The sequence below is a fragment of the Cebidichthys violaceus genome, unplaced genomic scaffold (genome assembly GCF_023349555.1).
Source record: "Cebidichthys violaceus isolate CVI_PGR_0920_01 unplaced genomic scaffold, fCebVio1.0.p SCAF_9, whole genome shotgun sequence".
NCBI lineage: Eukaryota > Metazoa > Chordata > Actinopteri > Perciformes > Stichaeidae > Cebidichthys > Cebidichthys violaceus.
Genome location: NW_027176975.1, coordinates 13193049 through 13214645, shown reverse-complemented (window position 1 = coordinate 13214645; position 21597 = coordinate 13193049). Strand labels below are relative to the sequence as shown.

The window sequence follows — 21597 nt, the reverse complement described above, 5'->3', positions numbered from 1 at the left end:
ATAATTCACTGACTCCCATGGCTGTAGACCAAAAACATTAATTAATAATTCATGCTTCACAGTTAACCAAAGACTGAGCTTTCAATTGACTTAAGCAATTGCACATTAAAATAATACTGTACACCAATTCAACACCAATGAGGTCTGTACTGCCATTATGAACAACATGAAAAATGTGACCATTTGTATTTCTACATATCATCATACCACAGACCATTGGAGTTGTATTACTTAAGAGGCAGAATTTTTCAATCAGCTTTTTAAAGGCCCCTTATCGGCAGCATGATGACTAGTTCCTGCTGCCGTAATGTGGCAAAACCCCTTCCTCAGAGCAGCCATCAATGACTAATGATTCCTTGAGGAGGGCGTTTCAACAAACACCAGCAAAGCAAAACACAAACAGAAACCAGTGAGTCTGCCTCTGAACCGCCTTTCTTTACAAAGCAAAAACTGTCCGCATGGATAGCAGCGACTGTCAGACCTAATGTAGACAGATCGAACAAAACCATATTGGATTCAGCCGAAGCAGGTCAATAGTCTATTATGGCCGGAGGGAAGTGCCATTTGCAGCCCCTCCCAGTTCATTTAGTGACGATAGAGATCAAAACAAGGGGGTGTAAGCGAGGGCTAATATCCGCACTGCCCTGCAGAGTGCTGCTCTCATATCCGTCAGAGTGATAACAGTTCAGTATAGCTGCTCAAAGAGCCACCCAAATCCTGATAAGACGTCAATAACCAGCATCCCACCCTTCTTCAATCCAACAGCAACTACCTGCCAATCATCTTCTTCAGGAAATTGCCTTCCTGTCCATAGAGAGAGCCCTGGTGCTCTTTGTTTGTTGATCTACTTTAACTTTGTGTTATCAGCTCTGAAGGGGCTAAAAGGAAAGTGAGGGTGTTCGAATAGAATTGGTGGCTTGTTGCTTTCATTTATATGGTCAAATTACAGTGTGTTAATGTAAAGACCAGGGAGCATGTAGCCTATGAAGAAACAAGACTGAGAGTCCACAGACACACTAGCAGCTCTCTGAGGCTGATCTAAGGCACTGCGGTGCTTTGAGCACAATGCTAATGTAACTATGCTAACATGCTTAAAATGACAATGCGTATATCTTTACCAGGTTTAAGGTGTTTAGTCTGTTAGCATGTTAACTTTTGCTCAATAGTACCAAACACAATGTTTTGCAAGTATTGAAAAAAATACAATTTTGACCTGATGGTGGCGCTATATGAAAAGTTAAGAGATCACCAAAGCTAGGGCAATTCATCCTGAGACGAATATTGATGTCTATACCACATTTCATGGCAAGCCATCCAATATTTGTCAACACTTGTCATTCAAAACCTCTTCGTGGAGCTCAAGGAAAAGTCACAATTCATCCAACAGTTGTCTATATGGAATAATATAGATATTTCATAGTAGCCCTACAAAAAAAGTCAGGGGATCACCAAAGTCACTAGTATTCATATTCTAGCAACAATGAATGTCAATGCCTCCAATAGTTGCCATGGTGTCTGGACAAAAGTGGTTAACCGACACACAGACAGACCGACCAACATTGTCATCCATAGAGCCATGCCGCCAGCATGGCTTAAACCCTGTGTTTAGTGTGCTCTCAGGGCAGATATGAGCTTAAAATTATTACAATTGGGAATCGAGCTGCACCGAGATGTATAGAGTATAAAGTCAAAAAGTCAAAAGACCTTTTCGCATCTTACCTTCTCATACTCAGATGCCTTGTGGCTATTGTTGAACAACTGGAGGTTCAAGTGTTTGTTCTCTTGGAGGAAATCTTGAAGCTCATTCTCCTAAACAAAAGAAGCAGAAATAAAACAGTATTGAGAACCCAAAAAGTCACCGTGATTAGACCAGAGCACAGCAGTCAAACCCAGAATGCTGTTAGCGATAGCTAATGCATTATTCATCTGAGGAGACTGCTCCAGGTTCTCTACGTTCTAGAAGCTGCCATTTTAGCCTCTACAGTAGAACAATAATAATGTCATAATACTAGCGTTTATGTCAACGTTTTAAACATACTGGAATAGATGTAATAAGAAATCATGAAATTCTTCTTCTTCTTCTTCTTCTTCTTCTTCTTCTTCTTCTTCTTCTTCTTCTTCTTCTTCTTCTTCTTCGTCATCTTCTTCTTCTTCTTCTTCTTCTTCACACACATACACAAAAAGCTTCCTTTCCCCATTCACTTTCCAAGTGTTGAGCTGAGGGTAAAAAAAAAGCCTTCATTGCAGAGGAGGAAAACTTAATTACATTCAATCAACAGTCGTGAGGCATGCCGTGGATGCAATTAGCAGTGTCAACTGAAGAGTTCCCTGAGATGTGCAATTCACTGCAGCTACAGCAGCATGTAGGCCAAGTGTTGTTCTTGTCAGGAGCTAAGAAACCAACTGGCTCATGCATGACAAATTTACTGTAAATGCGGTGTTTCTTAATGGCTAGTGTGGGTGAGCCTGCTCCTTCCCCCTTATGTTTTACTTATGAAGGATGTTTCAGAGGACAAATGGAGACAGGAGATGAGATATACAAAAATACATGCAAGGGTGCACATAACAGACTGGGTTGTCGTGATGCTAATAACGCATTGTAAAATCAACATGTCTGGTAAATGCACATCAATAATTAGGGGCTGGTCAAAGCAATAAACCTTTTGCACAGAACACATTTTCAATTACATGTATCGGCTTCAGTTTCATGCTGGCTCACTGTCACGTGGACACTTTAATACAACACAGCCAGCGTTAGTGCCGTTAGTAACACCTGTGCAACTCAAAATACCTGCGGTGGATATATATATATATATATATATATATATATATATATATACATACATACATACATACATACATACATACATACATATATATATATATATATATATATATACATACATACATATATACACATACATATATATATATATATATATATATATATATATATACATACATACATATATACACATATATATATATATATAGAGAGAGAGAGAGAGAGAGAGAGAGAGAGAGAGAGAGAGAGAGAGAGAGAGAGAGAGAGAGAGATCTGACACCAGACCAAGCATGGTCACAAAGTTGGTGATACAATAAAGTAATTGCAGCTTTGTCAACATTTGTATGCAGAATTATAAGATATTATAACAAAATTACAATGAGAACATAGTCACTAGATAAATGCACAATAAAATTGGTATTTACATGTTCTGACATTGCTATTAGTTCTTTAATGAGAATGTTAGACTATGAACAGCACTGCAAATTAGAGAAACCTATCAACATTATATAATTTAGTATATACAATACATAGGCAATGCTGTACTGTCAGGGCAGTTACAGACATTATACTGCCCTGTGCTCATATTACTTGTATAAATGAAGGAAATGTGTTAATTTGGGAGAGCTGTGAAATTCACAAACATTCATGCATTACTATCTACAGGATATACCAATAAATATTACTGCTACTATTACTATTACTAACACTACTGCTACTAAACACCACTTCTAATAATATTATTAATAATCATAAATTCTTATATGGACACATGCTGCATGAACACAACTATATAGAGATGCACATCATGGAGGAGAAATCCTGCCAAGGACAAGCAGTGACAAGTAAACAACAGCCTGAAGACCAAAGTCATATCTGAAATCTGCTGCTTTTCCATTAATTTCATTTTTGTCACGTCCCCAAAAAAAAAAATTGGCATTTCAACCTGCATCAATTGTGTCCAGTCAATTTTAATGCTTCCCGTATGAGCACTAGATTGCATTGGCATTCCTATTCATATCCATTGATCCTTCAATTCGGAGCTAATGTGGGCTGGCTAAGCCTCCAGGTGTTCACACTGAAGGACGAATAGCTACTAAAAACACACTGAGGAGAACAGTGGACTGAAGTACTTTTGAAATTAAAGCTTGTTGTTGATTTAAGCATTTCAACGCCGTCTGCCATCCTCATTTAAAATCCTTTTTTGGGAATTTGGATGCGACAGCACACGTAGTGATGCAAACCAAATTGTCTTGAACACAGAGAATCAGCTGTTTCTTTGTCCTGCATTGTCAACGTGTTAACGCTTTAAACAGATCAGTATACGTCATAATCCCTTGGCAAGACACGTTTTTGTGGAGAGCCTGCGAGCCCAGTGCTGGAGAGAATCCCGTGCAGAATACATTGTGGCCTATATTGAGCTGCCTCCAACATTATTCAGCTGAGGTCAGCTGAGGTGTGATTTACCATTTGAGATTTGTTTAACAGCTAACATCAATGTACACATGCTGTAAAATATACACAGAATTGTGTTTGATTAATGATTTGTAATGCCTTTGAGAGAAAAAATATTTTTAAAATATGTGGACCAACATGGATGTTATTTACTGTAATATACTATTTGTAATTTGTAATACTACAAAGATACAATCAACACATGATTGTGTAGAGATAAACAGTCTTTTACATATGTTGTGTGCCAGGATAGATTCATGAATAACACACTATTATTAAGCCTGAGGCAGAGAACAAGGGTCACTCCTGTGTTTAAGAGCAGTGCAGAGGCAGTTGTGTGTTTTGTCCAGACGTTATCTGACTCAGCCTGGTGTGCCGTGTTTAATTTCGACAAGCCTGACAGATGAATCAACTCGGCCACTTAACACGGGAGCAAAGCAAACATTTCACCCACTTACTCTCTGCTCTGTAGACTCAGTTTTAGCAGCATCATTTGCTCTTCTTGTTCAGTATAGATGGCAAATACTATCACTGTTGCACAAATGTTCTGCTAAACCTTTTCAGCCTGACTCTTGCGGTTTCTTTATCCAGAACATCTAATCTAAGGACTAAATGTATACACATTACAGGTGGCTCTGAACCTCGCCCTTCTGTACCCTGGCTGCTTGAAATATTGACGACATTGGTAAAGGAATATTATATGGAGTAAACCTTTTATAAATACATTTGGTGACTGGCGAGTTGCAAGAGGAAAGAGTCAATCTTGAAATAGATTTTTGACATTTTTGCTTTTGTATATACAGAATAATCCATTCCATGTGTCAAAGCAATAAGAGGTGCCTCTGGCAGAAGGTGCTTGTCCTTACAAACAGCTCATAATGAAAGCTAAGCTAAGAACACTAGCTATTGGGCTAAATTTAAGAGCCCAGCTCCACAGTCCAGTCTTAGGACTTGTCGAGTCTGCCTGCTGTCTGCCTCAATGTTAATCTTCGATTAGCAACGATACAAACTTAAGCGATGCTGGCACAGCAGATGATTGTTGCCATGGTAACAGTCCTTAAATGCTAGCGGAGGCATACTTCTCTGATGGTCTGTAGTTATATACCCGACACCCAGGAAGGTGGAGGTGCCAGATGGTTTTGCCAGTGTTTACTGTCACTCATTCTCACTCAGTGTTTGTATACGTGACAGCTGAACTCACTATGAGGAGACTATAGCAGCTGGAATTGTAAGAAAAATGAATGTATGTATTCCCTTATGTGCTGCCAGTGTTTGGTAAATAGAGTGTATAAAATCCACCAGTCGCTATAACAGCTGCACCTAATTCTGTATGTGCACTCTTTACTTTAACCTGAGAGGGAGAAAAACAGAGGAGAGACAGAGCGGTAAGCCAGTCAAGACCAAACAGGGAGAGACATTACTGTCAACTCGCCATCTCCTCACAATAGTGTTCATTGGTCTTGTCTGTGTTTGTGGTCTCTGTTCTCGGAGCTCAGTGCGGGAGGAGATAAGAGCTGTGCTGCAGTCTGTGGAGACCAGCCTGCCATTTCTGCACACCATTTGGGGACAGTTTGTCCTTTGGGTAGCTTCCCCTGGACTCAGCAGGCTGACAATGGGCAAGGAGGGAAGTGCTGCTGTGGGCAGGGAACGTGAGAGGAGGGCAGAAAAGAAAACTGTCCTAATGGAGTGTATATTTGGGGCAGCAAGCCACACACAAAGACAGCTCATCTAAAGAAGAGGGCTTGGGGGCATGAGGAAATGAATTCAAATAGTTTGGTCCAAACAGTGCCATTTAAATTACTGTTGAATCCCTCCAGCTCCTGCCTTTCATAGGAAAAACCTCACTCCAGGCCATCTGCACTACTCTGTGCCTACTTCTGATTCTACAGGTTACAAACATGTATCATTCCAATCAGGAGAGACAAGTGAGTGAATCAAAGATAACTGCTTAGTATAACAGATGTTATGATGGTGTGATAATAAAGTCTTGACAGAAAGTCTTTGGCCCGAGCAGCAGCAAGATAAATTGGACTATGGAGTTCAGACACTGGTGTTAGTGGAGGTTGATGATTCTGCTGAGACTGGCTGGCTGATGAGGCGCATGAAATGAAGAATCTGTGACGACTGGGCAGTGATGGGGACAGAATCTTGTTTAAAAGATTCAGCAGCAAGAGGATAGACTGACAATGTAGGTGTGTCGTTGCGCTGAATGGATGGATGTGACCAGCTGATGAGAACAGCTGAGAACATGATTGACAGCCCCAGACAGTGACAGCAGAAAATTATGAGTAAGCATGCGTGAGAGGACTCAATACTAGGATGAATGAGAAACTACAGGCCTGGGCATGCAAAAGAATAGTATTCCTGTGTAAAGAGCTTTATTTTTATGTAGTGTTAAACTTCAACACTCATCAAGCAGCAACTCCCTGTATTGTTTTTCCAACTCCCAAAGCACAGAGTATAGGCCAACAAATGTCTACACTTACACATGCTCTAAAATTCTAGTGAATTCAACTGAAATTAAATTCACTTACTTATACATGTTGCCGCAGAGTCCACAGGGAAACAACCCTGACAACCACTACAGAAACATCGCAGCAGTAAGACGTTTCTCTTTTAGAATAAACTTAAACAGAAGCTGAACAGAGCTCTCCATCTTGGTATAACATAATAAAAAATTATGAGTTATTCTGCTTAGAGGGGCTCCCGATAAAACCCCTCAGACCAGAACCATCCACTTAAGCTTTATTTGTGCTGTGATTTACAACTCGAATGTCCTCCTGCTGTGAGAGACTGATAGAGCCTGATGACTCTTCTTATTCAAGGTACGCTGCCTACTAAAATAAATACAACATAGCAAGGTAATAATTGCCACTGTTGGTAAGTGGTTACTTCAGTAACCATTTACTGAAGTAACCATTTAGCCTGGATCCAACTTTAAATACCCAGCACCAATTAACAATAAAAGTACACACAGTCGTTTGGATTGATACCTGCATACATTGCATCATTTCAGGCAAACTCTTCTTAACACAAGCATCAACACAGCCACAGTGTTTAACAATTCTAACCAACAAGAAAACTCTGTCACTGATGGCCATGGGGCACTAGAAGAAATTTGGTCCTCAGCACTTCACTTCAGTCTATAATAGATGATGAAATAGATGCATTTCCCCATACATGAAACATCAGCATAATTTACACCAGCTTCCAGTCTTCTTCTTTTCTTCAGTGATGTATTAGTGTGTGACTATCTTTTATGGGGCACTGTTGACTCAACTGTAGCCGTCTGCCGTTAGCAAAAACATGCACAATGACACCCCTGTGTTCTGAACACACGCACAAAAAAATACAGCGCCTATCAAAACACTGCTCTACAGCACCACTAGTGGTCAAAACCTCCAGAAGTTATGTTGCAGCTATAGTTGGTCAGTCCACGTTCTTATAATTAACATTAACATGTGGATAACAATATTGAATTTGAATTATGTTGTCATATCATGAGAAATCACGAGCAAAGAGGACCAACATGGCACTAATGCACAAGCCTTTTTTTTTTTAAATAACACAGCTAAAACGTCAAGATGAGAAAAAAGAAGCATGTTTTGTTCTTTCTTTTCTCCACCTCATCTTTTTTTTCATTCTCTTTGACTTTTGTCCTGAGTCAAGGCCACTCCAGCAGGCAGGATGACATTTCTGGGGCACTATGAAAAAATGTCCTTCAAAAAGGCACCAAACACCATATGAAAATACAAGACTTGTGTAACATATCACTGACCTTTAACTGTGGTGACCATTACTTGAAAAACATATATGCTGCGGTGTACTACTGGATACTAAAATGACAGCAGGGTTGAACAGAGCTCTATGAACTATATGTATACAAAAGCAAGAAACCAATATAGCCACAGCCTGAGAAAAACACTGATGTACACAGTGGTATCCTTAATTACATCATAGTAGTATACACTGAATTGTTTGTGCATGATCACACACTGCAGACACTTACTGCTGCAAAAGATGTCTCTCATTCAAAATGTATTCCGCATGCTAACAAAACCCAACCCACAGATAGTGCAACTCTCAGTTAACTGCTCCCATTTTTCAATTTCAGTCATCAGCCGGAGAACCAAGCTATCATTACAGTAGACCGCCACTCATTTTCTCAGGGGACATCTGTGTGTGATGATAGCGGCGAGGCTCTCAGGTACAAATCAATTTAGCCTCTGTCCTATCGCTCAGAGGCCAGGGTATATTTTTGGAGCACTTACCAAAGTCTGACATGTTTGATTCTTTTTCTTCACCTCCGCCTCAAGTGCTTCACACTCCTTCCTTCTGGTGCTGATCTCAGTCTCCTGGGGAGGGAATAAAAAAGCAGAGGACAGCTGCTATGATTTGTCAGGAACAGAAGCTTCCTCAGAGAACTCAGAGAAACTACGCAAAGAAAGAGGAAGGAGGAGCATTTCATTTTTCAACAGTATTTAGGGGTGTGACTGCATGTGTGCAACATAGAGACGAAGAGATTTCCAGAGATAATCAAGTAGATATTACAAAATGCTTTTGTCGTCGGAAAACAGACAGGAGGTTGGAATGATTTCTGAGGTTTAAATGCTGAGGATGTACAGAACAATTTTATGAAAAGGATTAAACAAAATCTGTTAAAAAGCCTTAACTCAGTTTGGCCAGTCATACAGAAGTTGTAAATTAACATGACTAAGAGTCTACAGCCGTGCTAGTGGCTCTGTGCGGCTGTATTTAGGCACAGAGGTGTTTACAATCAATACCATTCTGCTCACAATGCTAACATGCTGATATTATTAGTATTATTTTCAACATGTTCAACGTGTTAGTTAAGCAGACATATCCACTTAAAAAAAGCACAGGTGTTCCTAATGACATTAACAACAGCTCTGTTCCATGTTACACAAAAACTCCACAGGGCATCTCCGACTACACCTGTGCTTTTTCTAATGTAACATGTCAAAGAGCCTACTTTTAAAAGGTCTCTCCTCTCTCCCATGTGAAACTAGACTTCGTATTTTTTTTACCAAAGCTGAGTCCTTACCGCAGGGGTCGCTGTTCAAATCTAACTTATGGCCCTTGGCTGCATATCCCTGTCTTTACTATCACAATTATATAAAGGAAAAAAGCACCCAAAAAAAGCCAAACTTAAATGCATAGGTTGTACACTGTATACCATTGCCGTTTTTTGTAATGCTTGCTATCTTTCCATCAAGCAGCCATCGAGGCAACTGACGTGACAGATCATGGCTACGTTGTGATGAATAATGAAAAAGACTCCAAACACCTTTAACTTACAACTCTGTCTTTTTCCCCATTTTTTCACATATTGTTCACATACGTTGTTGCAGCATCATTCACAACATAAAACACTACATTAAGTTAAAAAAAGATGTAAAAAGGTAATTCATTACTGCGCCGCCACATTGCTGTGTCGTCAGGTGTGTTTATGTTGGCAAACTACTAAGTACAATGGATTGCACTATTACTTGTCAAAGCTGGAAAAGCACAGGTGTAACTAATAATGCACATGCACTAGCAGAGCTTGGGCACATACAGAATACGTCTAAATGCAGCCTTACTTGATGTTATTGATTTCACCTGTGCTTTTTCTGCACAGGTGCTATAGGTATATTCTTTCTCCCATGCAAATTAATATCAATATATAAACTGGAACTAAAGGGTTTAAACATGTACTGTTGATTGCATAAGGTTCAACCAGTGCCTAGCTGACACCTACAGTAATATTCCCTTCTGAGGTTTTTGAAAGCCTGTTATGTTTCCATCAAGCAGCCATTTAACTGAGCTGACAGCTGAATTACAATGAAAAGAAGTTGAGCTTTCTTCACAATGTGCGATTAGAGCCAGAACATGACTAAAGTCTGTCACAGTTTCCACAGAGGATGACTTGTTTAGTCTATCAGCGTTCAGACAATTCACCACCACTGGCTTCTCAGAAGAAGCACAAGGGAGACAGCTAGAAATGGGATATCCTTGTCAAAGCTGCCTGTGTGTTCTGCCCTGGTTAACACTTTCAGGAAAGCTGGGATGCATTCAGTAGTGAAGGGTATACCTATTTAAACAGAGAGTACACACCTTCTTTATGGCCATTAATTTAATGCATAGCCAACTACTGCACTGCTCTTAAAGTACAAAATACACAAAATTGTTACATCACCAACCAGATCCTCTGTTTATCAGCAGACTGAGCTCTCCATCAGTGTACGAGGAGCAGCATTGCTATGGATGGGAGTGAAAGTGCAGCTGGATGTTCCAAGATTAGCGTATAGAATTAAATAGGATTTTATCTGTGTCAGTGTGTGCTACCAGTGCACGCATACACACACACACACACACACACACACACACACACACACACACACACACACACACACACACACAGTATCCTGGCACCATGTGTCCCTGAGCAAGACTAAAATAAGCATCAGTGGAGCCACCAGAATCCCGCGGCACACAATACATGCTGCATGTAAGGCAGGGGCGCGCTGAAGCCCCCCTAAAATGTTCTTCAGCCCCCCCAAATAATTTGGCATTATTGGCTTTAAAAAAAAATATATATATATGTTTTTTTGTAGCATGTTAGTGCATATGTAGCACTAACATGCTACATATGTGCGTGCGTTTTGGTTTGTATGTTTTCTCTTCAAATTACAATCAATATATCATCATACTGAACAATATAAACACCGGGCACTAGGACCTTGGGGAGGCTGCTGCGCTGGCTTTCTCACTCTGCCAAGTAAAGTCTCTCGTCAACGACAGCCAGGATTATAGCCAAGGAGTTTAACGTTAGCTCAAAGTAAATGATGTAAATTGTAAGTACAGGTAGTTGTTAACGATTGTTACCTGCTTATATTTAGGTTTACTTGAGGCAAATGAAAGGGAATATTGTAGTGGGCTATGTTAACACTAAGCTAGCTAGCTAGCTAACTTAGCTATTTCGTTAGAAACTGTCTCCAGTGAGCAAGAGTGTGAACGAGCAAATTCGAAATACAAGAACTAACTATCGACATCTCTCTATTCTTTGCATTAATATATCTCTCTAGTATTTTGAAACAATAATATCAGTCCCTATAGAATGTTGTTTATAATCAGTTAATGGTATATTTGACACTGAACTAGTTCATCTTTATCTCAGTGATAGTGTCCAAATGAGCATAAAATATCACTGGTATGTAAAAACTACACGGACCACGAAATATATGTAAATGTTGATCAAAATTGTATTCCCTTCTGCTCATAATAAAACAAGTAAACAACTCAAAAATTGACACTGTCAGGTCCATTCTCCAGCCATTGTGTGCGGTCCCTTTAAGAATTAGGATTTGGGAATGACGCAGATATGAAAGCTAGTTTATCCGTCTTTCCTGTACAAGCAGTCAAATTATTTATCTCTCTTTATTTGAGAAAAGTTCATATTTGTGTTGTCAAATTTTACTATGACCCTGAAATTCTGTCTCTTGTGTTATCATATACTGAATGCAAGCAAAACTACAGAGCAAAATCACTCTTTCTGATTGAACCAATATATGAACTGTCTGAAACAATGGATATCCGCGGCCCCAAAAAAAATTGCGTGCGCAAATATGTCCCTCCCCTTGGGGCTAAGCCCCCCCTTTCTTTGAATCCTAGAAACACCCCTGATGTAAGGAATGCTTGAATTTTATCACAGAAACACTCGCAGCTTGTTTTGATTCCTATATATACATATATATATATATACTGTATATATACAGTATATATATATATGTATATATAAATATACATATACATAGGAATCCATTCAAATGAAAGGCATCAGCAAGTTCACTTCTTGACCTGTGAGACTCTATAAGACAGTTAGCAATAGGATCAGCAAGCAGGATGAACGGAAGGAAGAGGCACAAGCTTTGACCCTTTTGAGGACTGTGACCTTTTGCCGTTTCATCCCAGTCAAGTGACAGTTGGTATGATTGAATCTATGACCCCGTATCTGTCATAGCTGGTCCACCAACGATTATTCTCAATTGCATGTGTGTAAGTATGTGCTCTAGTAGTTGTATTTTTTATAAGACTAAAACTCTCACACGGACGGATAGATATATGGAACATAAATGTTATCTGAAGTTAGCATTTCATGATCAAAGACCCAATTAGGATGACAAGTTCAGATAAAGGTACAAAGGTTTTGGAAGTCAAATTAATTAGTATTTGTTTTCTGTTTGTTAGATGTTATGGTAAGACTTAGGGTTAAGAATGAAATCAATGCAATTAAAGTTACTTTGTAAGAATGTGGTGGAGTCTTACAAAAAACATTGACAAAAACTGGACAGCCAAAAGTCGCAAAAGACAGTGTCTCTACTATAAATGGGAAATCACTGCTGATGTTTCAAAATTCATATTCACGCTTGAGAGCTGTTTGTAGCTGTAGTTTCTATTGGATTACTAACACCTAAAACTCAACGATTCTTAACTATACAGCCAACAGGAGGACAGGCTAATGCAATGTTAAAAACTATGAAAAGAGTGAAAAAGATTGGTCGTGTTCATTGAAATCTACATAAACACAATATAGTCTATACCATGTTGACTCTAAATGATTTTCTTTGGGTGAATCACACAGAGCCTCCGCAGACAGCTTGCCATCTCCCATGTGGGCTGGTATCAAATGTGTACAGTCTTCAGAACCAGACGGCTGCAACGCACACGATGGATATTTGACTCACACACATACACACACACATAGTTCTCACTGTTGCTGAGGCACATTTGTTTGGAGCACATTTGCCAGTGTTCAATTAAAAATCTCTCTGATAAAAGATTCAAATGGCTGCCATCGTGAGTAATGATCTCCTGTATAAGTGAAGAGCCGTTTACTGCACAGCAGATGAAGACAGATGAGTAAGACCATCCCCTTAGGCTGGATCTACCATTCGTGCCTCAGTGGCACTAATGCAAATGCATAAAGAAGAGAGGTGCATCCACAGCGATCTACCTACACGTCTCTTATGTACTACAGTATAAGCAACAAGAATTTCACATTCTGTGAAAATCAATATCTTGACAACTTTGTTTCAGGTTAGTGTGCGGTTCATTTTTTACCAATCTGAAAATATGTAGTATTTAAGTTTGAGGCAATCACCAAAACATGAATTAAACACAATGATGATATTTGATGATATTCTTAGTTACCAGCTTTTCAAATATGAGGATTGTTCAGGTTGGACGCAAATGAAGGCCTGACCTTGGGCTCTGGGAACTTGTAATGCATATTCTTTTTTATTTCTTAACAATATAAATGAAAAGAAATCATTGAAACATTGATCATTAATGAAAATAATCAAGCTTCCACTTTTCCAACTGTTATGGTTTTTTGCCATGCTAGCTTCATGGCTCTAGGGATTGCAATGCAGGTCGGCCGGTGGGTTGATTCACCACTGTGGCCCAGACTGAAATATCTAAAAAGTAGTAGATGGATTGCCATTACATTTTCCACAGGCATTTACTGATTGTATTCATGTATTCTACTAATTGCGAGGATCTTGGGATTTTTCGTCTTAAGCTACCAGCAGGTCAAACTATCCACTGACGCTGTGTATTTTCTCAACAACTATTGATGATGAATTGTAATAAATTTGATGGTCCCCTGACTTTTTCCATATAGTGCTATCATCAAGTCATGACCAAAAACCTGCAAAACATCATAACATCAGCCTCAGCTGTAGTTTCGTGTCGAATGTTAGCATGCCAACAGGCTCAACTAAGATGGTGCACAGGGTAAACATTGCCATGTCAACATCATAGCATTGCCATAGTGAGCATGTTAGCACGATCATGCTAGCATTCATCCCAAAACACCACATTTCTCTGAAGTCTCACAAAGCCACAAGCATGGATTATTATCCTTGTTTGTATTTTTCTTCCTGTCAATAAAAGATGGTGGTATGTTTGACAGGACCCTTGTTAACAATGTCACTACCTGGAGTAGTCTTGACAAAGAAACATCACACAGCCATTATACTACAAATATATACCTCCATAAGTCACTATTTGCTTCAAGTTACTTTCCCACACTTTATGTTTTTCCTTTTACAAATAAGCTTACAAAACACACCTACAAATCTGGCTTGACTACAAAGCATAATTTACTTACTTGCACTAAATGAAGCTATAGAAGTTAGTAAGTGTTTTTCAAAAGAAAGCAACTTAAAAAAAAGGCGAGCCTCAGCTGTGAGGCCTGAACACAGCCGTATTGGTGTTCAGCACCATGGAGAGTTCCCCTGGGACAACAACAGTAGCATGTGGCGAATACACGGTTTACTTCAACTATGTTTGTTGCTGCTGACTCTCCACTGTGAGTTCAATGCACCGCAACATCTTGATGAAATGAGGTGCACATGCTACAGCATCATTTCTTCAATGACTAATTAACACAGAAGGCTTTCCCCATCCTATTCTCAGCGTTCGGTCTTCTGATCTTTTGTAGTTGGGAAAGCTCTGTGTATAATCTCTGGCGAGCAGGGGTAACCTCATTACTCTCTCTCTTTCATCCCTTGTTGTGTTGAATATGCATGATGCGTAATGATGGGTATTAATCCTGCCTATGGCTGAGGAAAACAAAAACTGCTAACGTTTTCTACCAGGGGTCGATTCTATGAGAAACAGAAGATATCTGACAGAGATATCAAATATAGACAGACATGCACAGGAGTAAGACTTGCTCCAGGACAAGTTTTAAAGCAGCCTCTGTTCTTGCGACGTCTTTTAGGTTAACTTCATATCTAATAATGACTCTGAATACTAATCCTTTAAGAAATATGTAGGCACACAGTGTGCTACAGCTCAGCTGAGCTACATTATAATAAAAGTGATGGCCACAAAAAAGAAAAGGCACTTGACTTTTTATTGGGAGTAGTTATGCTTAGAAACAAACAGTACATCACCTCTAACTGTGGCACATACTGTAGCTTTACAGCTAATTTGTTGCCTCTCAAAATGTCAGCAGTGCTCCCTGAGATATAAAATGTCCCGAGACACTTTTTCTTGTTATTGTGTGTTTGCTGCTCCCCAGTCAAGCCATTAAGGAGGCTGGAGGAAAGACTTCTCATGTTGAGTGTTGTCAGGGAGGATTTCCCTCTATTACTCAACATCTGAGCACTAGTTTCACTTAGCACCATGTAGTATATGACTATACTGCACTTACTGCTGGCCCAGACACACAGTAATCTAGTGCAGCACAGCAAACACTTGTGATTTCAGATCATTTGAAATGGCAGAGTAAGTTACATAACCCCTACAGCTTAAGTCTGTGTGCGCAGGCACAGATGCTTGCACTCCACTAATACTGTACTCGCCTGCCGCCTGCAAGAGTGTATGTGTGTATGTTTGTGTGTGTACTGTGCATGTGTGTATATGCACAGCAACATGCAGGCTGACTGCTGAATCACACATTTACAGGAAAAACAAGGGTAAATCCCAGAGGTCAACAAGTACATTCCTCCACACAAGACAGAGAGACCAAGAACAGAGAAGAAAGGGTGAAGAGTGAGGTGAGGGGAAAAAGAGTGATAGTGAATGAACGTATGATCATATGATATGAACGTAAAAGCAGGGAGACCTAGATGTGAATGCAAATGAAAAAGAAGGGAGAATGGGCGAAATGAAAAATGGGATGGAGGCAGGATTTACCGTCTAAGCTCCTCAGCTCTGCAGCATTTTGTCCCGGGTGTAAGACCTCGGCGAGGCGTCCTCTATCAGGCATATTAAACATCGTGCAGCAGTGGCAAAAGGAGTAGCCTAGTCTGGATTCCACTTCCTCTCCTCATTTCTCTCTCTCTTTTTCTTTCACATTCTATCTCCCTACCAGGATCCACAAGAATTGGCGTGCTGCAGAATCAGAAATGAAGCTGCCACTATCAGCAGGGTCTGACCTCTCTGAGCAACCGAACGCGACACTACCTGCCTGCTGATGTCTTATGAGTCTCACACTTATGAGTCTGGAGCACAAAAGGCGGAGGAGAGAAGAATGGGGCCCAGCAGGGGAGAAGTGAATGAATGATAATGAATAAGGAAAAAACAACAGACAAAAAAACAGAAAGAGGAACTATCCTGGTACTATCAGAGGCCTTTATAATAAAAGGAGTGATGAAAGAAGAGTGGCATGGGAAGAACAAAAATTAGGATTAGAAATGAAAGTTTGTTTTAGGAGGCTAATTTGAAAGAGCAGGCTCAGTGTGTGTGAGAGGCTCCAGAGAAAAAACTGTAAATCTGATAATCCCACTGCATGAACACAAAGATGTCAGATGAGACTTTTACCTTAATGGAAACCAAACAATGACTCATGCAGCCACAACAGACTCCAGAGATAAAGGAGGGTGCCGTTCAGTGCTGTGATACCGATTCATTATGAAAATACTTGATTCAATAATGAACGGTTATAAAACCACTGTATTATCAGAAACAGGTTATATTTTTGAGTTTTGGCAGCTGAAACCATTTCGCTGACCAAAGGTCCACAGAGAGAACATCTGATGATTACTGCTGCAACCAAGCAAATGCTGAAAGCCCACTGTTGTTGCCCACTCAGACAGACACGGAGGCTTACTCATCCCCAGCTGGATTGCTGGCCAAGCTTCGGCAGACTGTGATTCGGTTCACATGGTAACCTTCATCTTTCATGGCAGCTCAGTAAATGCTGTGAAACAAAAGGCAGTTCTCTTAAACATGCATCACCTCTGCAGCTTTTATTGTGACTTTAAAGAGAAAACTTGTCTCTCCAAAACATCAACCTCACAGTACACAGTGCTGATGTGTGCTGGACACTACGAGAAGTTATTTTAAATATGTGCAGTGTAAACTTTGAGGATCGACTGCCTGCACCATAGTGTTTGATAATAGTCCAGAGAGATATAGAACTTCAGAGGCTCACAGCTAGCTCAGTCACATAGATACACACACAAACTGAATACTCTAAAACTAGGAATCCAAGTATCTATATTTCATTATAATTATTGCAAATTCAACTAAACCCCTGCATATTTGCAAAAGCTTGCAGGTTTTTTAAATCCCGTAAACATTTCTGTTTGCTGTCAATTTACGGCCATTTTTCATTTTAGACTATTATACTACTATCTATTCCTTAAAAAAATATGGTAAATACCACAAATGCTCCCAACGTGGTTTGTCAGACAGAGTTCACTGCCAGGCTGGATTATCACTCCCAAAGACGTGCTACTGAAATCCGACAAAGAAAGCAGTCCTGCACAATCAATCACTTTGGACAGATTCACAATTGACAGTGTGAGACCCTGCTGAGACTGATATTTCAAAATATAAACAACACAGCAGGCGTTTTACAAAAATGAATGCCGTGGTGGCCAAAATGAAAAAAAAAGATGGTATAGTACCCATGGACAACTACAGAACTAGAATCAGCTTGCATTTACATAGGTTTCCAGTGTTGGTACATCGAAGGTCAAAATATTTACTGTTAAAGTTTACTGTCAAAAGACAACATGATTCAAACAAACAACTAATATAATGCTGAAATTCATTACAAGAGATATGTAGCATCACTGGGTTGGAGGCGTTGAGGCCCCCAGATGGCCTGTGTGTAAACAGACAACACTGAGACCAGAGCGTCACGGCTGGCTCAGTCTCATTAGAGTGGCCAGTAGCCGTGCAGGTAGATGAGCCACTGAGATGATCGACTGTTCTCTGAGCGGTCCAGACAGAGTGTTCAACCCTCAGGAGATGGTGTCAACATAGGAAACTGAGCAGGGGAGCAAACACAGGAGAACAAAGGAACCATGAATCAAGACCCACTAGTACGATGCAACTGTACACATAGGAAATCAAGGTACTTGTGGGGCGCAGTTAACCCATTAGCAATAGCAGAGGCCTCTTTCTATTCTTTTAGCTGCTTGTTGGCCTCAGATACAGAATGTACACAAAGTAATTAGGTGATATAAATTTCAAACTACTTGTTACTCCTCTGTAAATGTGGAACTGGAAACAAACGTCCATCGTCTGTAAAGCTGATTGGCTGTCATTTCAAATGTCTTTGAAATAAATAAGCTTTCTGTATCTGTAAGTATGCTTAATATATGTTGCACACTATTGGCAGAGTTAACAATCACTATAGACTATATTTAAATTTTAAATATGTGAATACAAAATTTAGATCCAATGTTAAAAGCTTTCTAAAGAACTTTGCTCGACAATATGTTTAGTTTTATACTTTGCAATCATTTTCCTAAGGTTTAATGGCAAGTGGCACACAAATATGAAACATAAATGAAGCAGTTAGGATACATTTAATAAGGTCAAACTAAAAGGCCCCAAAGTTAAGGCCCCTGTGTGTCTGGACCACAATGATTTTGTAATGTTGCTTTGACTGCAGGTATTGATATGGATGTATAAATTACACAATACTTCGTTATGAAATATTCACAGCATTCAGTATATGGCTCAACCAGACATATCAGAAACAGACATGTTTTGGTAAAAAATCTCTTTAAAAAAATAAGTAAAAGGAGGAGCCATCTTCCTCGTTATGCTGCATATTTGGCCAGAATCCCTCACTCCCTGTCTACGGGGGGTTGTGCTGTCACATCTGCGCCTCTCTCTGTCAGAAGCCAACAGAGAAAGAAAATCTCACAAACCTGCCATGATCAAATTAATTCACATCGAACCAGGCTGCCTGTTTGTCTGCACACTTGGGCCCCAACCAGATAAGCTGATTATAACAAAATATTACATGCTGTCCTATTTGTTCTGATCCAGTGTTATCCCAATGTCTCTGGTAATGCAAAATCACTGACCTATGAAATGTCAAGGTACAATAAGATGGATAATTATGAGGCATATACAGCGATCCTTCAGATCCAAACTGGTGCAGCCTTTGACACGAAAGGGACTATTTAAGCTGTGAGAATTATGTCCAATAATTTCATCTAAACCTGTAATGTTTAAAATGATTGAGGAGTCACAGGAGCACAGGGACTCCGTCTTCCACCCACTGGATTATCACCTGTGCTCTACTGTGTCAGACAGCAATAAAAGCTCTGTGTTGATGCTATTGTGATTTTGTGATTCATAGCATTATTGCAGCAGACTCTGATACACAGTCTGCACTAACCAACACAAGCTCTGATTGTACATGCACTGAGTGAGACAGTGAGACCAGTATAGGCGCTGAGGCTGTCACCAGCTGAGGTGGCCTGTCTCCCGCTTTGATCCTCAGCCAGAGCCACAGACATATGCTGCTCCATCCTGGAGGGAGGAGCTGTACTGGATGCAGGGAACAGCTCTCCATTGCCTTCCCATTCATTAACTACATTTCAACAGCTGCCGACCAATTAGTTGGCTTTCCAGATTGCAGACCCAATATAATGAGTACACCTTAACTGTTATACCCTTTGTCAAAGGGGAACAAACTTAATGTTGTCAAAATATAGTTTGTACAATACTGCTGTAAACAGTAATGAACAAAATTAAATATTTTGCCTTTTAGTTCAGGTGGAGAATGAGTGGATCATTATCAACCTCGGCACCAGGCTTAATCTCAGCCCGATCTTCAATGCTTGCCAATAGCTGCTGTCAGTCTGACCCCACAGCAGTGTCCATTAATGGGTCTTTAATGCCAGAGAAAGGAAAATGGAGAGGGAGGTCATACGTGGTCTGGTGTAGAGGATCATCTGCGTGTAAGTTAGAAAGGCTGCCTGTCTGTGAATTGATCATTATGAGGTGTCAGACTTGGCTTTTGGGCTCAGCAAAGCCAGACAGACTCTGATGTGAGGAGTTTTCACATTAGGGTGTGGGTGAAGAGATCCTGTGTCCAGTAATGGAAGACAGGTGGTACCCAGGAGGAGATAAAGAGTGAGGCTCTCACCCCACAGGAGTCTGGCACAATCGCAGCAGAAACAGACGCCTTTGCAGCCCATCTGGGGGACACTCTCTAACCATCACTGCCAATTTACAGGACACTCAATTACTGGTCATTATCTTAGCGAGGACTTGCTGCCTTCAGCGTCCAAGTGCCAAATCATATAAGTGGACAAATGAAGAAACTAAAAAAAGCCTGCAATGGATACAGGCAAATTCGATTCAGCTCTGTTATTATCATAAAGTTTGCAATACAATCTGTTTGGAAGACATAAGAAAACAGAATATGCAAAGAGGTAAAAGATGAGCCACAACATATAAATTAGGCACACAATGTGTGCGTGTTTGTGGATGGGTGTGAGTGTGTGAGCCCCCTTTTTGTGCATGCAAGTTATTTCATTGAACAGCATTATACATTGATACAATATAGCATGTATAAGAGTATGCAGCCATGCTAGTGGCAAAAGTATCCTTTATGGTATTTCAAATTTGTATTTGAAAACTTGAAAATGAATGGAGCCAAAAATACATGGTAGTATATCAGAAAATTGTGCCACAGATATGTGGTTACACTGACAAATTAGTTTGGAACAAATGGGGAGGCATCCCTGAGACTCCATTGTGAACAAATTACTTATTTTTTACAGCAAAGAGCCCTGTAACTCCAGGGCATAAAGAACGACTATATCTAAATCTGAAACAAATTTAGCTTCGGCCTGTGCCACAGTGAGGTACATTTTGTGATCAGCGGACCATTTGCTGGTAGAGTCAATTTTGTAGGTATCGTGACACCACAGATGACAAAAGATGCTGTCAAAAGATCATGACAGGTGACTTTTTTGTCAAACTGAATTGGAGTTAAGATTAATTTGAAGCCTGCCGTGCACAACCAACAGTTGAGCGCATAGCAGACAGTGAGCCGTCATGCTGGTTTGACAGAGTTCACCATTAGCATATAAACAACAGCTTGGACTAGATGGCTGCTGCTGCACAAGGCTTGATTGTCAATATGCTCGCTGGTCCTCATCCAGGGATCAGAGAGGAGCTGTCAGGACTTTGATTCCTGCTCACAGGGGAGAGGATAAACAGCTGAAAAACAACACTTCAACCTGTCAATCAATGAACTCTCCATTTCTATATGGACTGCAATTTGAGTATTCAGCGTGACAAAAAGAGAACACCAATTTAGCTTTATGCTTTCGGAAAATTTACTCAGAAAGGTCCAAAACAGATGACTGGATTGAAAACAAGGAGAGGCTAGACAAATTTTCCCAGATCTAATTCACTGCACTTCACTGAAATTTTTACAAGCAGCGACCTGACTGAGCAGTGTTAAATATGTGTGTGTGTGTGTGTGTGTGTGTGTGTGTGTGTGTGTGTGTGTGTGCCTGTGGTTCTCAGGAAGGACACTACTGTAGCACCATCAATTTCTGCTGCCTCCACTCAGCAGG

The 21597-nt window shown here is 40.1% G+C and overlaps 1 protein-coding gene across 4 annotated transcripts in view; it reads right to left on the bottom strand.

Annotated features, from left to right (window-relative positions):
- The window catches only part of rimbp2b (RIMS binding protein 2b), a 75982-nt gene that overhangs the window by 33110 nt on the left and 21275 nt on the right, over positions 1-21597 (bottom strand). For 3 of the 4 annotated variants that reach the window (XM_068703102.1, XM_068703107.1, XM_068703111.1), the window contains exons 3-4: positions 8512-8595; positions 1720-1809 (exon numbers count right to left, since the gene is read on the bottom strand). The gene's annotated coding sequence lies outside the window, so the exon portion shown is untranslated. Of the gene's footprint in view, positions 1-1719; positions 1810-8511; positions 8596-21597 lie in introns of those variants that run through there. The other variant, XM_068703097.1, reaches the window with a different exon arrangement.